This window comes from Panulirus ornatus, chromosome 22 (genome assembly GCF_036320965.1).
Source record: "Panulirus ornatus isolate Po-2019 chromosome 22, ASM3632096v1, whole genome shotgun sequence".
Lineage (NCBI taxonomy): Eukaryota > Metazoa > Arthropoda > Malacostraca > Decapoda > Palinuridae > Panulirus > Panulirus ornatus.
The window spans coordinates 5,420,026-5,439,574 of NC_092245.1; the positions used below are offsets into that span (position 1 = coordinate 5,420,026).

The 19,549-nt window shown below is 42.1% G+C and overlaps 1 protein-coding gene across 1 annotated transcript in view; it reads left to right on the top strand.

Annotated features, from left to right (window-relative positions):
• The window catches only part of Vps50 (vacuolar protein sorting 50), a 157,884-nt gene that overhangs the window by 131,111 nt on the left and 7,224 nt on the right, over positions 1-19,549 (top strand). The window lies entirely within an intron of this gene.

The following is a 19,549-nucleotide window of genomic DNA, read 5'->3' on the forward strand; positions in this document are numbered from 1 at the left end:
CTTCTGAAACCACACTGCTCTTCCCCAATCTGATGCTCTGTACATGCCTTCACCCTCTCAATCAATACCCTCCCATATGATTTACCAGGAATACTCAACAAACTTATACCTCTGTAATTTGAGCACTCACTCTTATCCCCTTTGCCTTTGTACAATGGCACTATGCAAGCATTCCGCCAATCCTCAGGCACCTCACCATGAATCATACATACATTAGATAACCTTACCAACCAGTCAACAATACAGTCACCTCCTTTTTTAATAAGTTCCACTGCAATACCATTCACACCTGCTGCCTTGCCGGCTTTCATCTTCCGCAAAGCTTTTACTACCTCTTCCTGTTTACCAAATCATTTTCCCTAACCCTCTCACTTTGCACACCACCTCAACCAAAACACCCTATATCTGCCACTCTATCATCAAACACATTCAACAAACCTTCAAAATACTCACTCCATCTCCTTCTCACATCACCACTACTTGTTATCACCTTCCCATTAGCCCCCTTTACTGAAGTTTACGCACTTTATTTACCTCCTTCCAAAACATCTTTTTATTCTTCCTAAAATTTAATGATACTCTCTCACCCCAACTCTTATTTGCCCTCTTGCACCTTTCTCTTGACCTCCTGCCTCTTTCTTTTATACATCTCCCAGTCATTTGCATCATTTCCCTGCAAAAATCGTCCAAATGCCTCTCTCTTCTCTTTCACTAATCTTACTTCTTCATCGCACCACTCGCTACCCTTTCTAATCAACCCACCTCCCACGCGTCTCGTGCCACAAGCATCTTTTGCGCAAGCCATCACTGCTTCCCTAAATACATCCCATTCCTCCCACACTCCCATTACCTGCTTTGTTCTCACCTTTTTCCATTCTGTACTCAGTCTCTCCTGGTACTTCCTCACACAAGTCTCCTTCCCAAGCTCACTTACTCTCACCACTCTCTTCACCTCAACATTCTCTCTTCTTTTCTGAAAACCCCTACAAATCTTCAACTTCGCCTCCACAAGATAATGATCAGACATCCCTCCAGTTGCACCTCTCAGCACACTAACATCCAAAAGTCTCTCGCACATCTATCAATTAACGCGTAATCCAATAACGCTCTCTGGCCATCTCTCCTGCTTACATACGTATACTTATGTACATCTCACTTTTTAAACCAGGTATTCCCAATCACCAGTCCTTTCTCAGCACACAAATCCACAAGCTCTTCACCATTTCCGTTTACAACACTGAACACCCCATGTATACCAATCATTCCCTCAACTGCCATATTACTCACCTTTGCATTCAAATCACCCATCACTATAACCCGGTCTTGTGCATCAAAACCACTAACACACTCATTCAGCTGCTCCCAAAACACTTGCCTCTCATGATCTTTCTTCTCATGCCCAGGTGCATATGCACCAATAATCACCCATCTCTCTCCATCAACTTTCAGTTTTACTCATATCAATCTAGAATTTACTTTCTTACACTCTATCACATACTCCCACAACTCCTGTTTCAGGAGTAGTGCTACTCCTTCCCTTGCTCTTGTCCTCTCACTAACCCCTGACTTTACTCTCAAGACATTCCCAAACCACTCTTCCCCTTTACCCTTGAGCTTCGTTTCACTCAGAGCCAAAACATCCAGGTTCCTTTCCTCAAACATACTACCTATCTCTCCTTTTTTCACATCTTGGTTACATCCACACAAATTTAGACACCCCAATCTGAGCCTTTGAGGAGGATGAACACTCCCCACGTGACTCCTTCTTCTGTTTCCCCTTTTAGAAAGTTAAAATACAAGGACGGGAGGGTTTCTGGCCCACCGCTCCCGTCCCCTTTAGTCGCCTTCTATGACACGTGAGGAATTCGTGGAAGTATTCTTTTTCCCCTATCCCCATATATTTTTTTTTTTTTTTTTTTGCTTTGTCGCTGTCTCCCGCATTTGCGAGGTAGCGCAAGGAAACAGACGAAAGAAATGGCCCAACCCACCCCCATACACATGTATATACATACGTCCACACACGTAAATATACATACTTACAAAGCTTTCCATGGTTTACCCCAGACGCTTCACATGCCCCGATTCAATCCACTGACAGCACGTCAACCCCGGTATACCACATCGCTCCAATTCACTCTATTCCTTGCCCTCCTTTCACCCTCCTGCATGTTCAGGCCCTGATCACACAAAATCTTTTTCACTCCATCTTTCCACCTCCAATTTGGTCTCCCTCTTCTCCTCGTTCCCTCCACCTCCGACACATATATCCTCTTGGTCAATCTTTCCTCACTCATTCTCTCCATGTGACCAAACCATTTCAAAACACCCTCTTCTGCTCTCTCAACCACGCTCTTTTTATTTCCACACATCTCTCTTACCCTTACGTTACTTACTCGATCAAACCACCTCACACCACACATTGTCCTCAAACATCTCATTTCCAGCACATCCATCCTCCTGCGCACAACTCTATCCATAGTCCACGCTTCGCAACCATACAACATTGTTGGAACCACTATTCCTTCAAACATACCCATTTTTGCTTTCCGAGATAATGTTCTTGACTTCCACACATTCTTCAAGGCTCCCAGAATTTTCGCCCCCTCCCCCACCCTATGATCCACTTCCGCTTCCATGGTTCCATCCGCTGCCAGATCCACTCCCAGATATCTAAAGCACTTCACTTCCTCCAGTTTTTCTCCATTCAAACTCACCTCCCAATTGAATTGACCCTCAACCCTACTGTACCTAATAACCTTGCTCTTATTCACATTTACTCTTAACTTTCTTCTTTGACACACTTTACCAAACTCAGTCACCAGCTTCTGCAGTTTCTCACATGAATCAGCCACCAGCGCTGTATCATCAGCGAACAACAACTGACTCACTTCCCAAGCTCTCCCATCCCCAACAGACTTCATACTTGCCCCTCTTTCCAAAACTCTTGCATTCACCTCCCTAACAACCCCATCCATAAACAAATTAAACAACCATGGAGACATCACACACCCCTGCCGCAAACCTACATTCACTGAGAACCAATCACTTTCCTCTCTTCCTACACGTACACATGCCTTATATATATATATATATATATATATATATATATATATATATATATATATATATATATGTGCTGAGAGGTGCAACTGGAGGGATGTCTGATCATTATCTTGTGGAGGCTAAGGTGAAGATTAGTATGGGTTTTCAGAAAAGAAGAGTGAATGTTGGGGTGAAGAAGGTGGTGAGAGTAAGTGAGCTTGGGAAGGAGACCTGTGTGAAGAAGTATCAGGAGAGACTGTGTACAGAATGGAAAAAGGTGAGAACAATGGAAGTAAGGGGAGTGGGGGAGGAATGGGATGTATTTAGGGAATCAGTGATGGATTGCGCAAAAGATGCTTGTGGCATGAGAAGAGTGGGAGGTGGGCTGTTTAGAAAGGGTAGTGAGTGGTGGGATGAAGAAGTAAGAGTATTAGTGAAAGAGAAGAGAGAGGCATTTGGACGATTTTTGCAGGGAAAAAATGCAATTGAGTGGGAGAAGTATAAAGAAGAGACAGGAGGTCAAGAGAAAGGTGCAAGAGGTGAAAAAAAGGGCAAATGAGAGTTGGGGTGAGAGACTATCAGTAAATTTTAGGGAGAATAAAAAGATGTTCTGGAAGGAGGTAAATAGGGTGCGTAAGACAAGGGAGCAAATGGGAACTTCAGTGAAGGGCGTAAATGGGGAGGTGATAACAAGTAGTGGTGATGTGAGAAGGAGATGGAATGAGTATTTTGAAGGTTTGTTGAATGTGTCTGATGACAGAGTGGCAGATATAGGGTGTTTGGGTCGAGGTGGTGTGCAAAGTGAGAGGGTTAGGAAAATGATTTGGTAAACAGAGAAGAGGTAGTAAAAGCTTTGCGGAAGATGAAAGCCGGCAAGGCAGCAGGTTTGGATGGTATTGCAGTGGAATTTATTAAAAAAGGGGGTGACTGTATTGTTGACTGGTTGGTAAGGTTATTTAATGTATTTATGACTCATGGTGAGGTGCCTGAGGATTGGCGGAATGCGTGCATAGTGCCATTGTACAAAGGCAAAGGGGATAAGAGTGAGTGCTCAAATTACAGAGGTATAAGTTTGTTGAGTATTCCTGGTAAATTATATGGGAGGGTATTGATTGAGAGGGTGAAGGCATGTACAGAGCATCAGATTGGGGAAGAGCAGTGTGGTTTCAGAAGTGGTAGAGGATGTGTGGATCAGGTGTTTGCTTTGAAGAATGTATGTGAGAAATACTTAGAAAAGCAAATGGATTTGTATGTAGCATTTATGGATCTGGAGAAGGCATATGATAGAGTTGATAGAGATGCTCTGTGGAAGGTATTAAGAATATATGGTGTGGGAGGCAAGTTGTTAGAAGCAGTGAAAAGTTTTTATCGAGGATGTAAGGCATGTGTACGTGTAGGAAGAGAGGAAAGTGATTGGTTCTCAGTGAATGTAGGTTTGCGACAGGGGTGTGTGATGTCTCCATGGTTGTTTAATTTGTTTATGGATGGGGTTGTTAGGGAGGTAAATGCAAGAGTTTTGGAAAGAGGGGCAAGTATGAAGTCTGTTGGGGATGAGAGAGCTTGGGAAGTGAGTCAGTTGTTGTTCGCTGATGATACAGCGCTGGTGGCGGATTCATGTGAGAAACTGCAGAAGCTGGTGACGGAGTTTGGTAAAGTGTGTGGAAGAAGAAAGTTAAGAGTAAATGTGAATAAGAGCAAGGTTATTAGGTACAGTAGGGTTGAGGGTCAAGTCAATTGGGAGGTGAGTTTGAATGGAGAAAAACTGGAGGAAGTGAAGTGTTTTAGATATCTGGGAGTGGATCTGTCAGCGGATGGAACCATGGAAGCGGAAGTGGATCATAGGGTGGGGGAGGGGGCGAAAATTTTGGGAGCCTTGAAAAATGTGTGGAAGTCGAGAACATTATCCCGGAAAGCAAAAATGGGTATGTTTGAAGGAATAGTAGTTCCAACAATGTTGTATGGTTGCGAGGCGTGGGCTATTGATAGAGTTGTGCGCAGGAGGATGGATGTGCTGGAAATGAGATGTTTGAGGACAATGTGTGGTGTGAGGTGGTTTGATCGAGTAAGTAACGTAAGGGTAAGAGAGATGTGTGGAAATAAAAAGAGCGTGGTTGAGAGAGCAGAAGAGGGTGTTTTGAAATGGTTTGGGCACATGGAGAGAATGAGTGAGGAAAGATTGACCAAGAGGATATATGTGTCGGAGGTGGAGGGAACGAGGAGAAGAGGGAGACCAAATTGGAGGTGGAAAGATGGAGTGAAAAGGATTTTGTGTGATCGGGGCCTGAACATGCAGGAGGGTGAAAGGAGGGCAAGGAATAGAGTGAATTGGAGCGATGTGGTATACAGGGGTTGACGTGCTGTCAGTGGATTGAATCAAGGCATGTGAAGCGTCCGGGGTAAACCAAGGAAAGCTGTGTAGGTATGTATATTTGCGTGTGTGGACGTGTGTATGTTCATGTGTATGGGGGGGGTTGGGCCATTTCTTTCGTCTGTTTCCTTGCGCTACCTCGCAAACGCGGGAGACAGCGACAAAGTATAAAAAAAAAAAAAAAAATATATATATATATATATATATATATATATATATATATTTATATATATATATATATATATATATATATATATTTCTTTTTTTCTTTCAAACTATTCGCCATTTCCTGCGTTAGCGAGGTAGCGTTAAGAACAGAGGACTGGGCCTTTGAGGGAATATCCTCACCTGGCCCCCTTCTCTGTTCCTGAGTCCATGGGGAAAATGAAACACGATAATTTTCTAAGTGCACTTTCATGTAATAATCACACCATCAGGGGAGACACAAGAGAGAAATATAACAGTCAGTTGATATAGAATGAAGAGTCGTGGCTAGGATGCCATTTGGTAAACATGTGATTGTCCAAGACAGACAACGAGTGTATCATAAACTTATTATGTGGACAAGAAGGTGAATTGTTTACAAATTTTATCAACAGTAAAGTTATATAATTTGTATAGACCTTCAATCATATTAAGATTATAGTTCTTTGTGTATTTGATAATAGAAGATTCAATGATATATCTCGTGGTACTGGAGTTAGAGTTGATAACTGAGATGGCATTACTCCAGTCAGTACTATGATCATAGTTTTTAATGTGATTAAATAAGGCATTTCATTCTTGTTCTGTTCTTATACTATATTTATGTTGCTGAAGGCTACATTTACATTAAAGGATTTAAGCAACAGGGGAAGCAAAGTAAAATTATTATTAAAAGGGAGAAGTAAAAGATTCTTGGTGTCAATAGGAGGTTTAGGCTGAAATCTATAAAATGATTTCTTTGCTAACTTAAGGGATTTATCAATGAAAGATCTAGGGTACTTTAACTTAGATCCAATAGAATATATCTTCTCAAACTTATCATCAATATACTCTGTCCTAAGGAACATAGATTGAAATGATGATAATTTAAGTCTGTTATGTTGAGATGAGTAATAATGGATATATGAGATATACATAAGCATACGTATGTAAGTAGGAGAGATGGCCGGAGAGCGTTATTGGATTACGTGTTAATTGATAGGCGCGCAAAAAGAGAGACTTTTGGATGTTAATGTGCTGAGAGGTGCAACTGGAGGGATGTCTGATCATTATCTTGTGGATGCAAAGGTGAAGATTTGTAGAGGCTTTCAGAAAAGAGGAGAGAATGTTGGCGTGAAGAGAGTGGTGAGAGTAAGTGAGCTTGGGAAGGAGACTTGTGTGAGGAAGTACCAGGAGAGACTGAGTACAGAATGGAAAAAGGTGAGAACAAAGGATGTAAGGGTAATGGGGGAGGAATGGGATGTATTTAGGGAAGCAGTGATGGCTTGCGCAAAAGATGCTTGTGGTATGAGAAGCATGGGAGGTGGGCAGATTAGAAAGGGTAGTGAGTGGTGGGATGAAGAAGTAAGATTATTAGTGAAAGAGAAGAGAGAGGCATTTGGACGATTTTTGCAGGGAAATAATGCAAATGACTGGGAGATGTATAAAAGAAAGAGGCAGGAGGTCAAGAGAAAGGTGCAAGAGATGAAAAAGAGGGCAAATGAGAGTTAGGGTGAGAGAGTATCATTGAATTTTAGGGAGAATAAAAAGATGTTTCGGAATGAGGTAAATAAAGTGTGTACGACAAGCGAACAAATGGGGCTAATGGGGAGGTGATAACAAGTAGCAGTGATGTGAGAAGGAGATAGAGGGAGTATTTTGAAGGTTTGTTGAATGTGTTTGATGATAGAGTGGCAAATATAGGGTGTTTTGGTTGAGGTGGTGTGCAAAGTGAGAGGGTTAGGGAAAATGATTTGGTAAACAGAGAAGAGGTATTAAAGCTTTGCGGAAGATGAAAGCTGGCAAGGCAGCGGATTTGGATGGTATTGCAGTGGAATTTATTAAAAATGGGGGTGACTGTATTGTTGACTGGTTGTTAAGGTTATTTGATGTATGTATGACTCATGGTGAGGTGCCTGAGGATTGGCGGAATGCTTGCATAGTGCCATTGTACAAAGGCAAAGGGGATAAGAGTGAGTGCTCAAATTTCAGAGGTATAAGTTTGTTGAGTATTCCTGGTAAATTATATGGGAGGGTATTGATTGAGAGGGTGAAGGCATGTATAGTGCATCAGATTGGGGAAGAGCAGTGTGGTTTCAGAAGTGGTAGAGGATGTGTGGATCAGGTGTTTGCTTTGAAAAATATATGTGAGAAATACTTAGAAAAGCAAATGGATTTGTATGTAGCATTTATGGATGTGGAGAAGGCATATGACAGAGTTGATAGAGATGCTCTGTGGAAAGAATTAAGAATTTATAGTGTGGGAGACAAGTTGTTAGAAGCAGTGAAAAGTTTCTATCGAGGATGTAAGGCATGTGTACGTGTAGGAAGAGAAGAAAGTGATTGATTCTCAGTGAATGTTGGTTTGCGGCAGGGGTGCGTGATGTCTCCATGGTTGTTTAATTTGTTTATGAATGGGGTTGTTAGGGAGGTGAATGCAAGAGTTTTGGAAAGAGGGGCAAGTATGCAGTCTTTTGTGGATAAGGGAGCTTGGGAAGTGAGTCAGATGTTGTTCGCTGATGATTCAGCGCTGGTGGCTGATTCAGGTGAGAAACTGCAGAAGCTGGTGACTGAGTTTGGTAAAGTGTGTGAAAGAAGAAAGCTGAGAGTAAATGTGAATAAGAGTAAGGTTATTAGGTACAGTAGGGTTGAGGGACAAGTCATTTGGGAGGTAAGTTTGAATGGAGAAAAACTGGAGGAAGTGAAGTGTTTTAGATATCTGGGAGTAGATTTGTCAGCGGATGGAACAGTGGAAGCAGAAGTGAATCATAGGGTGGGGGAGGGGGCGAAAGTTCTGGGAGCGTTGAAAAATGTGTGGAAGTCGAGAACGTTATCTTGGAAAGCAAAAATGGGTATGTTTGAAGGAATAGTGGTTCCGACACTGTTATATGGCTGCGAGGCATGGGCTATAGAGTTGTGCAGAGGAGGGTGGATGTGCTGGGAATGAGATGTTTGAGGACAATATGTGGTGTGAGGTGGTTTGATTGAGTAAGTAATGAAAGGGTAAGAGAGATGTGTGGTAATAAAAAGAGTGTGGTTGAGAAAGCAGAAGAGGGTGTTTTGAAATGGTTTGGTCACATGGAGAGAATGAGTAAGGAAAGATTGACCAAGAGGATATATGTGTCAGAGGTGGAGGGAACGAGGAGAAGTGGAAGACCAAATTAGAGGTGGAAAGATGGAGTGAAAAAGGATTTGAGTGATCGGAGCCTGAACATGCAGGAGGGTGAGAGGCGTGTAAGGAATAGAGTGAATTGGAACGATATGGTATACCAGGGTCGACATGCTGTCAGTGGATTGAACCAGGGCATGTGAAGCATCTGGGATAAACCATGGAAAGTTGTGTGGGACCTGGATGTGGAAAGGGAGCTGTGGTTTCGGTGCATTATACATGACAGCTAGAGACTGAGTGTGAATGAATGTGGCCTTTGTTGTCTGTTTCTAGTGCTACTTCGCGCACATGCGAGGGGAGGGGGTTTTCATTTCATGTGTGACAGGGGTGGCGGCAGGAATGAATAAGAGCAGACAGTATGAATTATGTACATGTGTATATATGTATATGTCTGTGTGTGTATATATATGTATGCATTGAGATATATAGGTATGTATATGTGTGTGTGTGTGGATGTGTATGTATATAGATGTGTATGTGGGTGGGTGGTTGGGCCATTCTTTCGTCTGTTTTCTTGCGCTACCTTGCTAATGCGGGAGACCGCGACAAAGTATAATAAATAAATAAATGAGCATACAATGGTAGGTTTTCTGTATATGCCAAACTTAAACTCGTTTCCTTGCCTATAGATCATGCAATCTAAACATGGTAACATACTATTATTTTCATTTTCATCATCAATATACTCTGGACTGCAAATACTTAATGCCATAGAAGCAGTTAATTCTCATATTAATAAAGAACTGAATTTTGTTGTTGAAAGGTAATGGTTCTCTTATGGAAAGTTTGTCATGTTTGTCCCCTTCATTTCCATATATGTATGGACTTATCAAAACACAAACAAAATTTTCCAGCAAGACCTATAGTGAGTTCAGTAGGCTCCATCACATATAAATTGTCAAAATATTTAGTTTCTTTATGAAGCCCTTTACTGGGTAAGATATCAAATTCTAATATCATGAACAATGTAGATTTAGTTAACAAGCTTAACAATATCAATGTTAATGTTGATTTCAATATTGTTAGCTTTGATGTTTCCTCACTTTTCACAAAAGTTCCAGTTGATGACCTTTTAGAATATTTATTTGTTTTGGATGATATTCATTTACATGTTTCACAGTCTGTTTTCACTGAACTGATGGAATTGTGTATAAAAGACTGTGTATTTCAATTCAATGGAGATTATTATGCTCAAACATTTGGTATGGCAATGGGTAACCCTCTTTCACCTATACTAAGTTATCTTTATATGGAATTTTTTGAAACAAAATTACTAAAGGATATCTAGACTTCTAATGCAATTTGGTTTAGGTATGTAGATGATGATCTTTGTGTTTGGCCAAAAAATGAAAAGAAAGAGGCAGGAGGTCAAGAGAAAGGTGCAAGAGGTGAAAAAGAGGGCAAATGAGTTGGGGTGAGAGAGTATCATTAAATTTTAGGGAAAATCTAAAGATGTTTTGGAAGGTGGTAAATAAAGTGCGTAAGACAAGAGAACAAAAGGGAACATCAGTGAAGGGGGCTAATGGGGAGGTAATAACAAGTAGTGGTGATGTGAGAAGGAGATAGAGTGAGTATTTTGAAGGTTTGTTGAATGTGTTAGATGATAGCAGATATAGAGTGTTTTGGTCAAGGTGGTGTGCAAAGTGAGAGGGTTAGGGAGAATGATTTCGTGAACAGAGAAGAGGTAGTATAAGCTTTGCAGAAGATGAAAGCCAGCAAGGACAGCGGGATTGGATGGTAATGCAGTGGAATTTATCAAAAAAAGGGGTGACTGTGTTGTTGGTTGGTTGGTGAGGATATTTAATGTATGTATGACTCATGGTGAGGTGCCTGAGGATTGGCGGAATGCATGCATAGTGCCATTGTACAAAGGCAAAGGGGATAAGAGTGAGTGCTCAAATTACAGAAGTATAAGTCTATTGAGTATTCCTGTGAAGTTGTATGGGAGGGTATCGACTGAGAGGGTGAAAGCATGTACAAATCATCAGATTGGGGAAGAGCAGTGCGGTTTCAGAAGTGGTAGAGGATGTATGGATCAGGTGTTTGCTCTGAAGAATGTATGTGAGAAATACTTAGAAAAGCAAATGGATTTGTATGTAGCATTTATGGATCTGGAGAAGGCATATGATAGAGTTGATAGAGATGCTCTTTGGAAGGTATTAGGAATACATGGTGTGGGAAGAAAGTTGCTAGAAGCAGTGAAAAGTTTTTATCGAGGGTGTAAGGCATGTGTACAAGTAGGAAGAAAGGAAAGTGGTCATTCTATGTGAATGTTGGTTCGCGGCATGGGTGCATGATGTCTCCGTGGTTGTTTAATTTGTTTATGGAAAGGGGATAAGAGTGAGTGCTCAAATTACAGAGGTATAAGTCTATTGAGTATTCCTGGGAAGTTGTATGGGAGGGTATTGACTGAGAGGGTGAAAGCATGTACAAAGCATCAGATTGGGGAAGAGCAGTGCGGTTTCAGAAGTGGTAGAGGATGTGTGGATCAGGTGTTTGCTCTGAAGAATGTATGTGAGAAATACTTAGAAAAGCAAATGGATTTGTATGTAGCATTTATGGATCTGGAGAAGGCATATGATAGAGTTGATAGAGATGCTCTTTGGAAGGTATTAGGAATACATGGTGTGGGAAGAAAGTTGCTAGAAGCAGTGAAAAGTTTTTATCGAGGATGTAAGGCATGTGTACAAGTAGGAAGAAAGGAAAGTGGTTATTCTATGTGAATGTTGGTTCGCGGCATGGGTGCATGATGTCTCCATGGTTGTTTAATTTGTTTGTGGATGGGGTTGTTGGGAGGTGAATGCAAGAGTTTTGGAGAGAGGGGCAAGTATGCAGTCTGTTGTGGATAAGAGAGCTTGGGAAGTGAGTGAGCCATTGTTCGCTGACGATACAGCGCTGATGGCTGAATCAGGTGAGAAACTGCAGAAGCTGGTGACTGAGTTTGGTAAATTGTGTAAAAGAAGAAAGTTGAGAGTAAATGTGAATAAGAGCAAGGTATTATGGTACAGTAGGGTTAAGGGACAAGTCATGTGGAAAGTAAGTTTGAATGGAGAAAAACTGGAGGAAGTGAAGTGTTTTAGATATCTGTGAGTGGATTTGGTAGCATATGAAACCATGGAAGCTGAAGTGAGTCACAGGGTGGGGGAGGGGGCGAAAGTTCTAGGAGCATTGAGAAATGTGTGGAAGGCGAGAACGTTAGTGAGAACATTATCTTGGAAAGCAAAAATGGGTATGTTTGAAGGAATAGTGGTTCCAACAATGTTATATGGCTGCAAGGCGTGGGCTATGATAGAGTTGTGCAGAGGAGGATGGATGTGTTGGAAATGAGATGTTTAAGGCCAGTATGTGGTATGAGGTGGTTTGATCGAGTAAGTAATGAAAGGGTAAGAGAGATGTGTGGTAATAAAAAGAGTATGGTTGAGAGAGCAGAAGAGGGTGTATTGAAATGATTTGGTCACATGGAGAGAATGAGTGAGGAAAGATTGACCAAGAGGATATATGTGTCAGAGGTGGAGGGAATGAGGAGAAGTGGGAGACCAAATTAGAGGTGGAAAGATGGAGTGAAAAAGATTTTGAGTGATCAGGGCCTGAACATGCAGGAGGGTGAAAGGCGTGCAAGGAATAGAGTGAATTGGAACGATGATGTATACTGGGGTTGACGTGCTGTCAATGGATTGAACCAGGGCATGTGAAGCATCTGGGGTAAACCATGGAAAGTTTTGTGGGGCCTTTATGTAGAAAAGGAGCTGTGGTTTTGGTGCATTATACATGACAGCTAGAAACTGAGTGTGAACGAATGTGTCCTTTGTTGTCTTTTCCTAGCACTACCTCATGCGCATGCGGGGGGAGGAGGCTGTCATTTCATGTGTGGCTGGGTGGCGACGGGATATGAATAAAGACAGCAAGAATGATTATGTACATGTGTATATATGCCATTTGTCTTTGTAGTGTATATATATGTATTCATTGAAATGTTGTAGGTATGATATATGTGCATGTGTTTATATTATGTATATACATGTTTTATGTGGGTGGGCTTGGGCCATTGTTTCATCTGTTCCTTGCACTTCCCGCTAACCACAGGGTAGAGACAGCACAAAGTATATAAATATAAACAGCTTATATTCCTGGGAAATTATATGGTAAGGGTATTGATTGAGAGGGTGACGCATGTACGAGCCTCCGATTGGGAAGAGCAGTGTGGTTTTAGGAAGTGGTAGAGGATATTTGGATCAGGTGTTTGCTTTGAAGAATGTATTTAGAAATACTTAGAAAAACAAATGGATTTGTATGTAGCATTTATGGATCTGGAGAAGGCATATGGTAGAGCATAGCGACAGAGTTGCTCTGGGGAAGGTATTAAAGAGTATATAGTTAGAAGGAAGTTGCTAGAAGCAGTGAAAAGTTTTTATCGAGGATGTAAGGCATGTGTACAAGTAGGAAGAAAGGAAAGTGGTTATTCTATGTGAATGTTGGTTCGCGGCATGGGTGCATGATGTCTCCATGGTTGTTTAATTTGTTTGTGGATGGGGTTGTTGGGAGGTGAATGCAAGAGTTTTGGAGAGAGGGGCAAGTATGCAGTCTGTTGTGGATAAGAGAGCTTGGGAAGTGAGTGAGCCATTGTTCGCTGACGATACAGCGCTGATGGCTGAATCAGGTGAGAAACTGCAGAAGCTGGTGACTGAGTTTGGTAAATTGTGTAAAAGAAGAAAGTTGAGAGTAAATGTGAATAAGAGCAAGGTATTATGGTACAGTAGGGTTAAGGGACAAGTCATGTGGAAAGTAAGTTTGAATGGAGAAAAACTGGAGGAAGTGAAGTGTTTTAGATATCTGTGAGTGGATTTGGTAGCATATGAAACCATGGAAGCTGAAGTGAGTCACAGGGTGGGGGAGGGGGCGAAAGTTCTAGGAGCATTGAGAAATGTGTGGAAGGCGAGAACGTTAGTGAGAACATTATCTTGGAAAGCAAAAATGGGTATGTTTGAAGGAATAGTGGTTCCAACAATGTTATATGGCTGCAAGGCGTGGGCTATGATAGAGTTGTGCAGAGGAGGATGGATGTGTTGGAAATGAGATGTTTAAGGCCAGTATGTGGTATGAGGTGGTTTGATCGAGTAAGTAATGAAAGGGTAAGAGAGATGTGTGGTAATAAAAAGAGTATGGTTGAGAGAGCAGAAGAGGGTGTATTGAAATGATTTGGTCACATGGAGAGAATGAGTGAGGAAAGATTGACCAAGAGGATATATGTGTCAGAGGTGGAGGGAATGAGGAGAAGTGGGAGACCAAATTAGAGGTGGAAAGATGGAGTGAAAAAGATTTTGAGTGATCAGGGCCTGAACATGCAGGAGGGTGAAAGGCGTGCAAGGAATAGAGTGAATTGGAACGATGATGTATACTGGGGTTGACGTGCTGTCAATGGATTGAACCAGGGCATGTGAAGCATCTGGGGTAAACCATGGAAAGTTTTGTGGGGCCTTTATGTAGAAAAGGAGCTGTGGTTTTGGTGCATTATACATGACAGCTAGAAACTGAGTGTGAACGAATGTGTCCTTTGTTGTCTTTTCCTAGCACTACCTCATGCGCATGCGGGGGGAGGAGGCTGTCATTTCATGTGTGGCTGGGTGGCGACGGGAATGAATAAAGACAGCAAGTATGAATTATGTACATGTGTATATATGCATATGTCTTTGTATGTATATATATGTATACATTGAAATGTGTAGGTATGTATATGTGCATGTGTTTATATGTATGTATATACATGTTTATGTGGGTGGGTTGGGCCATTGTTTCATCTGTTTCCTTGCACTACCTCGCTAACACGGGAGACAGCAACAAAGTATTATAAATATAAACAAGCATATATTCCTGGGAAATTATATGGAAGGGTATTGATTGAGAGGGTGAAGGCATGTACAGAGCCTCAGATTGGGGAAGAGCAGTGTGGTTTTAGAAGTGGTAGAGGATATGTGGATCAGGTGTTTGCTTTGAAGAATGTATGTGAGAAATACTTAGAAAAACAAATGGATTTGTATGTAGCATTTATGGATCTGGAGAAGGCATATGGTAGAGCATAGCTGACAGAGATGCTCTGTGGAAGGTATTAAGAGTATATAGTTTAGAAGGCAAGTTGTTAGAAGCAGTGAAAAGTTTTTATCGAGGATGTAAGGCATGTGTATGAGTAGGAAGAGAGGAAAGTGATTGGTTCTCATTGAATGTCAGTTTGTGGCAGGGGTGCATGATGTTTCCATGGTTGTTCAATTTGTTTATGGATGGGGTTGTTAGGGAGGTGAATGCAAGAGTTTTGGAGAGGGGCAAGTATTCAGTCTGTTGTGGATGAGAGAGCTTGGGAAGTGAGTCAGTTGTTGTTCGCTGATGATACAGCACTGGTGGCTGATTCGGGTGAAAAACTGCAGAAGCTGGTGACTGAGTTTGGTAAAGTGTGTGAAAGAAGAAAACTTAGAGTAAATGTGAATAAGAGCAAGGTTATTTGGTACATTAGGGTTGAGGGACAAGTCAATTGGGAGGTAAGTTTTGATGGAGAAAAACTGGAGGAAGTGAAGTGTTTTAGATATCTGGGAGTGGATTTGGCAGCGGTTTGAACTATGGAAGCAGAAGTGAGTTACAGGGTGGGGGAGGGGGCGAAAGTTCTGGGAGCGTTGAAGAATGTGTGGAAGACGAGAACATTATCTTGGAAAAGAAAAATGGGTATGTTTGAAGGAATAGTGGTTCCAACAATGTTATATGGTTGCGAGGCATGGACTATAGATAGTGTTGTGTAGAGGAGGGTGGATGTGCTGGAAATGAGATGTTTGAGGACAATATGTGGTGAGAGGTGGTTTGATCAAGTAAATAATGAAAGGGTAAGAGTGATGTGCGGTAATAAAAAGAGTGTGGTTGAGAGAGCAGAAGAGGTTGTATTGAAATGGTTTGGTCACATGGAGAGAATGAGTGAGGAAAGACTGACAAAGAGGATATATGTGTCATAGGTGGAGGGAACGAGGAGAAGTGTGAGACCAAATTGGAGGTGGAAGGGCTGGAGTGAAAAAGATTTTGAGTGATCGGGGCCTGAACATGCAGGAGGATGAAAGGCGTGGAAGGAATAAAGTGAATTGGAACGATGTTGTATACCAGAGTTGACGTGCTGTCAGTGGATTGATTCAGGGCATATGAAGCGTCTGGTGTAAACCATGGAAAGTTGTGTGGGGCCTGGATGTGGAAAGGGAGCTGTGGTTTCGGTGCATATACATGACAGCTAGAGACTGGGTGTGAACAAATGTTCCCTTTGTCGTTTTTTCCTAGCACTACTTCGCATGCATGCAATGGTAAGGGAGTGTAATTATGTAATTATGTGTGGCGGGGTGGTGATGGGAATGAATAAAGGCAGCAAGTATGAATTATGTACATGTGTATATATGTATATGTCTGTGTATATATTTATTTTTTTTTTATTTATTATACTTTGTCGCTGTCTCCCGCGTTTGCGAGGTAGCGCAAGGCAACAGACGAAAGAAATGGCCCAACCCACCCCCATACACATGTATATACATACGTCCACACATGCAAATATACGTACCTACACAGCTTTCCATGGTTTACCCCAGACGCTTCACATGCCCTGATTCAATCCACTGACAGCATGTCAACCCCGGTATACCACATCGATCCAATTCACTCTATTCCTTGCCCTCCTTTCACCCTCCTGCATGTTCAGGCCCCGATCACACAAAATCTTTTTCACTCCATCTTTCCACCTCCAATTTGGTCTCCCACTTCTACTCGTTCCCTCCACCTCCGACACATATATCCTCTTGGTCAATCTTTCCTCACTCATTCTCTCCATGTGCCCAAACCATTTCAAAACACCCTCTTCTGCTCTCTCAACCACGCTCTATTTATTTCCACACATCTCTCTTACCCTTACGTTACTTACTAGATCAAACCACCTCACACCACACATTGTCCTCAAACATCTCATTTCCAGCACATCCATCCTCCTGCACACAACTCTATCCATAGCCCACACCTCGCAACCGTACGACATTGTTGGAACCACTATTCCTTCAAACGTACCCATTTTTGCTTCCCGGGATAATGTTCTCGACTTCCACACACTCTTCAAGGCTCCCAGAATTTTCGCCCCCTCCCCCGCCCTATGATCCACTTCCGCTTCCATGGTTCCATCCACTGCCAGATCCACTCCCAGATATCTAAAACACATTACTTCCTCCAGTTTTTCTCCATTCAAACTTACCTCCCAATTGACTTGACCCTCAACCCTACTGTACCTAATAACCTTGCTCTTATTCACATTTACTCTTAACTTTCTTCTTTCACACACTTTACCAAACTCAGTCACCAGCTTCTGCACTTTCTCACATGAATCAGCCACCAGCGCTGTATCATCAGCGAACAACAACTGACTCACTTCCCAAGCTCTCTCATCCCCAACAGACTTCATACTTGCCCCTCTTTCTAAAACTCTTGCATTTACCTCCCTAAGAACCCCATCCATAAACAAAGTAAACAACCATGGAGACATCACACACCCCTGCCGCAAACCTACATTCACTGAGAACCAATCACTTTCCCCTCTTCCTACACGTACACATGCCTTACATCCTCGATAAAAACTTTTCACTGCTTCTAACAACTTGCCTCCCACACCATATATTCTTAATACCTTCCACAGAGCATCTCTATCAACTCTGTCATATGCCTTCTCCAGATCCATAAATGCTACATACAAATCCATTTGCTTTTCTAAGTATTTCTCACATACATTCTTCAAAGCAAACACCTGATCCACACATCCTCTACCACTTCTGAAACCACACTGCTCTTCCCCAATCTGATGCTCTGTACATGCCTTCACCCTCTCAATCAATACCCTCCCATATAATTTACCAGGAATACTCAACAAACTTATACCTCTGTAATTTGAGCACTCACTCTTATCCCCTTTGCCTTTGTACAATGGCACTATGCACGCATTCCGCCAATCCTCAGGCACCTCACCATGAGTCATACATACATTAAATAACCTTACCAACCAGTCAATAATACAGTCACCCCCTTTTTTAATAAATTCCACTGCAATACCATCCATACCTGCTGCCTTGCCGGCTTTCATCTTCCGCAAAGCTTTTACTACCTCTTCTCTGTTTACCAAATCATTTTCCCTAACCCTCTCACTTTGCACACCACCTCGACCAAAACACCCTATATCTGCCACTCTATCATCAAACACATTCAACAAACCTTCAAAATACTCACTCCATCTCCTTCTCACATCACCACTACTTGTTATCACCTCCCCATTTGCGCCCTTCACTGAAGTTCCCATTTGCTCCCTTGTCTTACGCACTTTATTTACCTCCTTCCAGAACATCTTTTTATTCTCCCTAAAATTTAATGATACTCTCTCACCCCAACTCTCATTTGCCCTCTTTTTCACTTCTTGCACCTTTCTCTTGACCTCCTGTCTCTTTCTTTTATACATCTCCCACTCAATTGCATTTTTTCCCTGCAAAAATCGTCCAAATGCCTCTCTCTTCTCTTTCACTAATAATCTTACTTCTTCATCCCACCACTCACTACCCTTTCTAATCAACCCACCTCCCACTCTTCTCATGCCACAAGCATCTTTTGCGCAATCCATCACTGATTCCCTAAATACATCCCATTCCTCCCCCACTCCCCTTACTTCCATTGTTCTCACCTTTTTCCATTCTGTACTCAGTCTCTCCTGGTACTTCCTCACACAAGTCTCCTTCCCAAGCTCACTTACTCTCACCACCCTCTTTACCCCAACATTCACTCTTCTTTTCTGAAAACCCATACAAATCTTCACCTTAGCCTCCACAAGATAATGATCAGACATCCCTCCAGTTGCACCTCTCAGCACATTAACATCCAAAAGTCTCTCTTTTGCGCGCCTGTCAATTAACACGTAATCCAATAACGCTCTGTGGCCATCTCTCCTACTTACATACGTATACTTATGTATACTCGCTTTTTAAACCAGGTATTCCCAATCACCAGTCCTTTTTCAGCACATAAATCTACAAACTCTTCACCATTTCCATTTACAACACTGAACACCCCATGTATACCAATTATTCCCTCAACTGCCACATTACTCACCTTTGCATTCAAATCACCCATCAACTATAACCCGATCTCATGCATCAAAACCACTAACACACTCATTTAGCTGCTCCCAAAACACTTGCCTCTCATGATCTTTCTTCTCATGCCCAGGTGCATATGCACCAATAATCACCCATCCCTCTCCATCAACTTTCAGTTTTACCCATATTAATCGAGAATTTACTTTCTTACATTCTATCACATACTCCCACAACTCCTGTTTCAGGAGTACTGCTACTCCTTCCCTTGCTCTTGTCCTGTCACTAACCCCTGACTTTACTCCCAAGACATTCCCAAACCACTCTTCCCCTTTACCCATGAGCTTCGTTTCACTCAGAGCCAAAACATCCAGGTTCCTTTCCTCAAACATACTACCTATCTCTCCTTTTTTCACATCTTGGTTACATCCACACACATTTAGACACCCCAGTCTGAGCCTTCGAGGAGGATGTATCCCTGGGGATAGGGGAGAAAGAATACTTCCCACTTATTCCCTGCGTGTCGTAGAAGGCGACTAAAAGGGGAGAGAGCAGGGGGCTGGAAATCCTCCCTTCTTTTTTTTTTTTTTTTTTTTAATTTTCCAAAAGAAGGAACAGAGAAGGGGGCCAGGTGAGGATATTCCCTCAGAGGCCCAG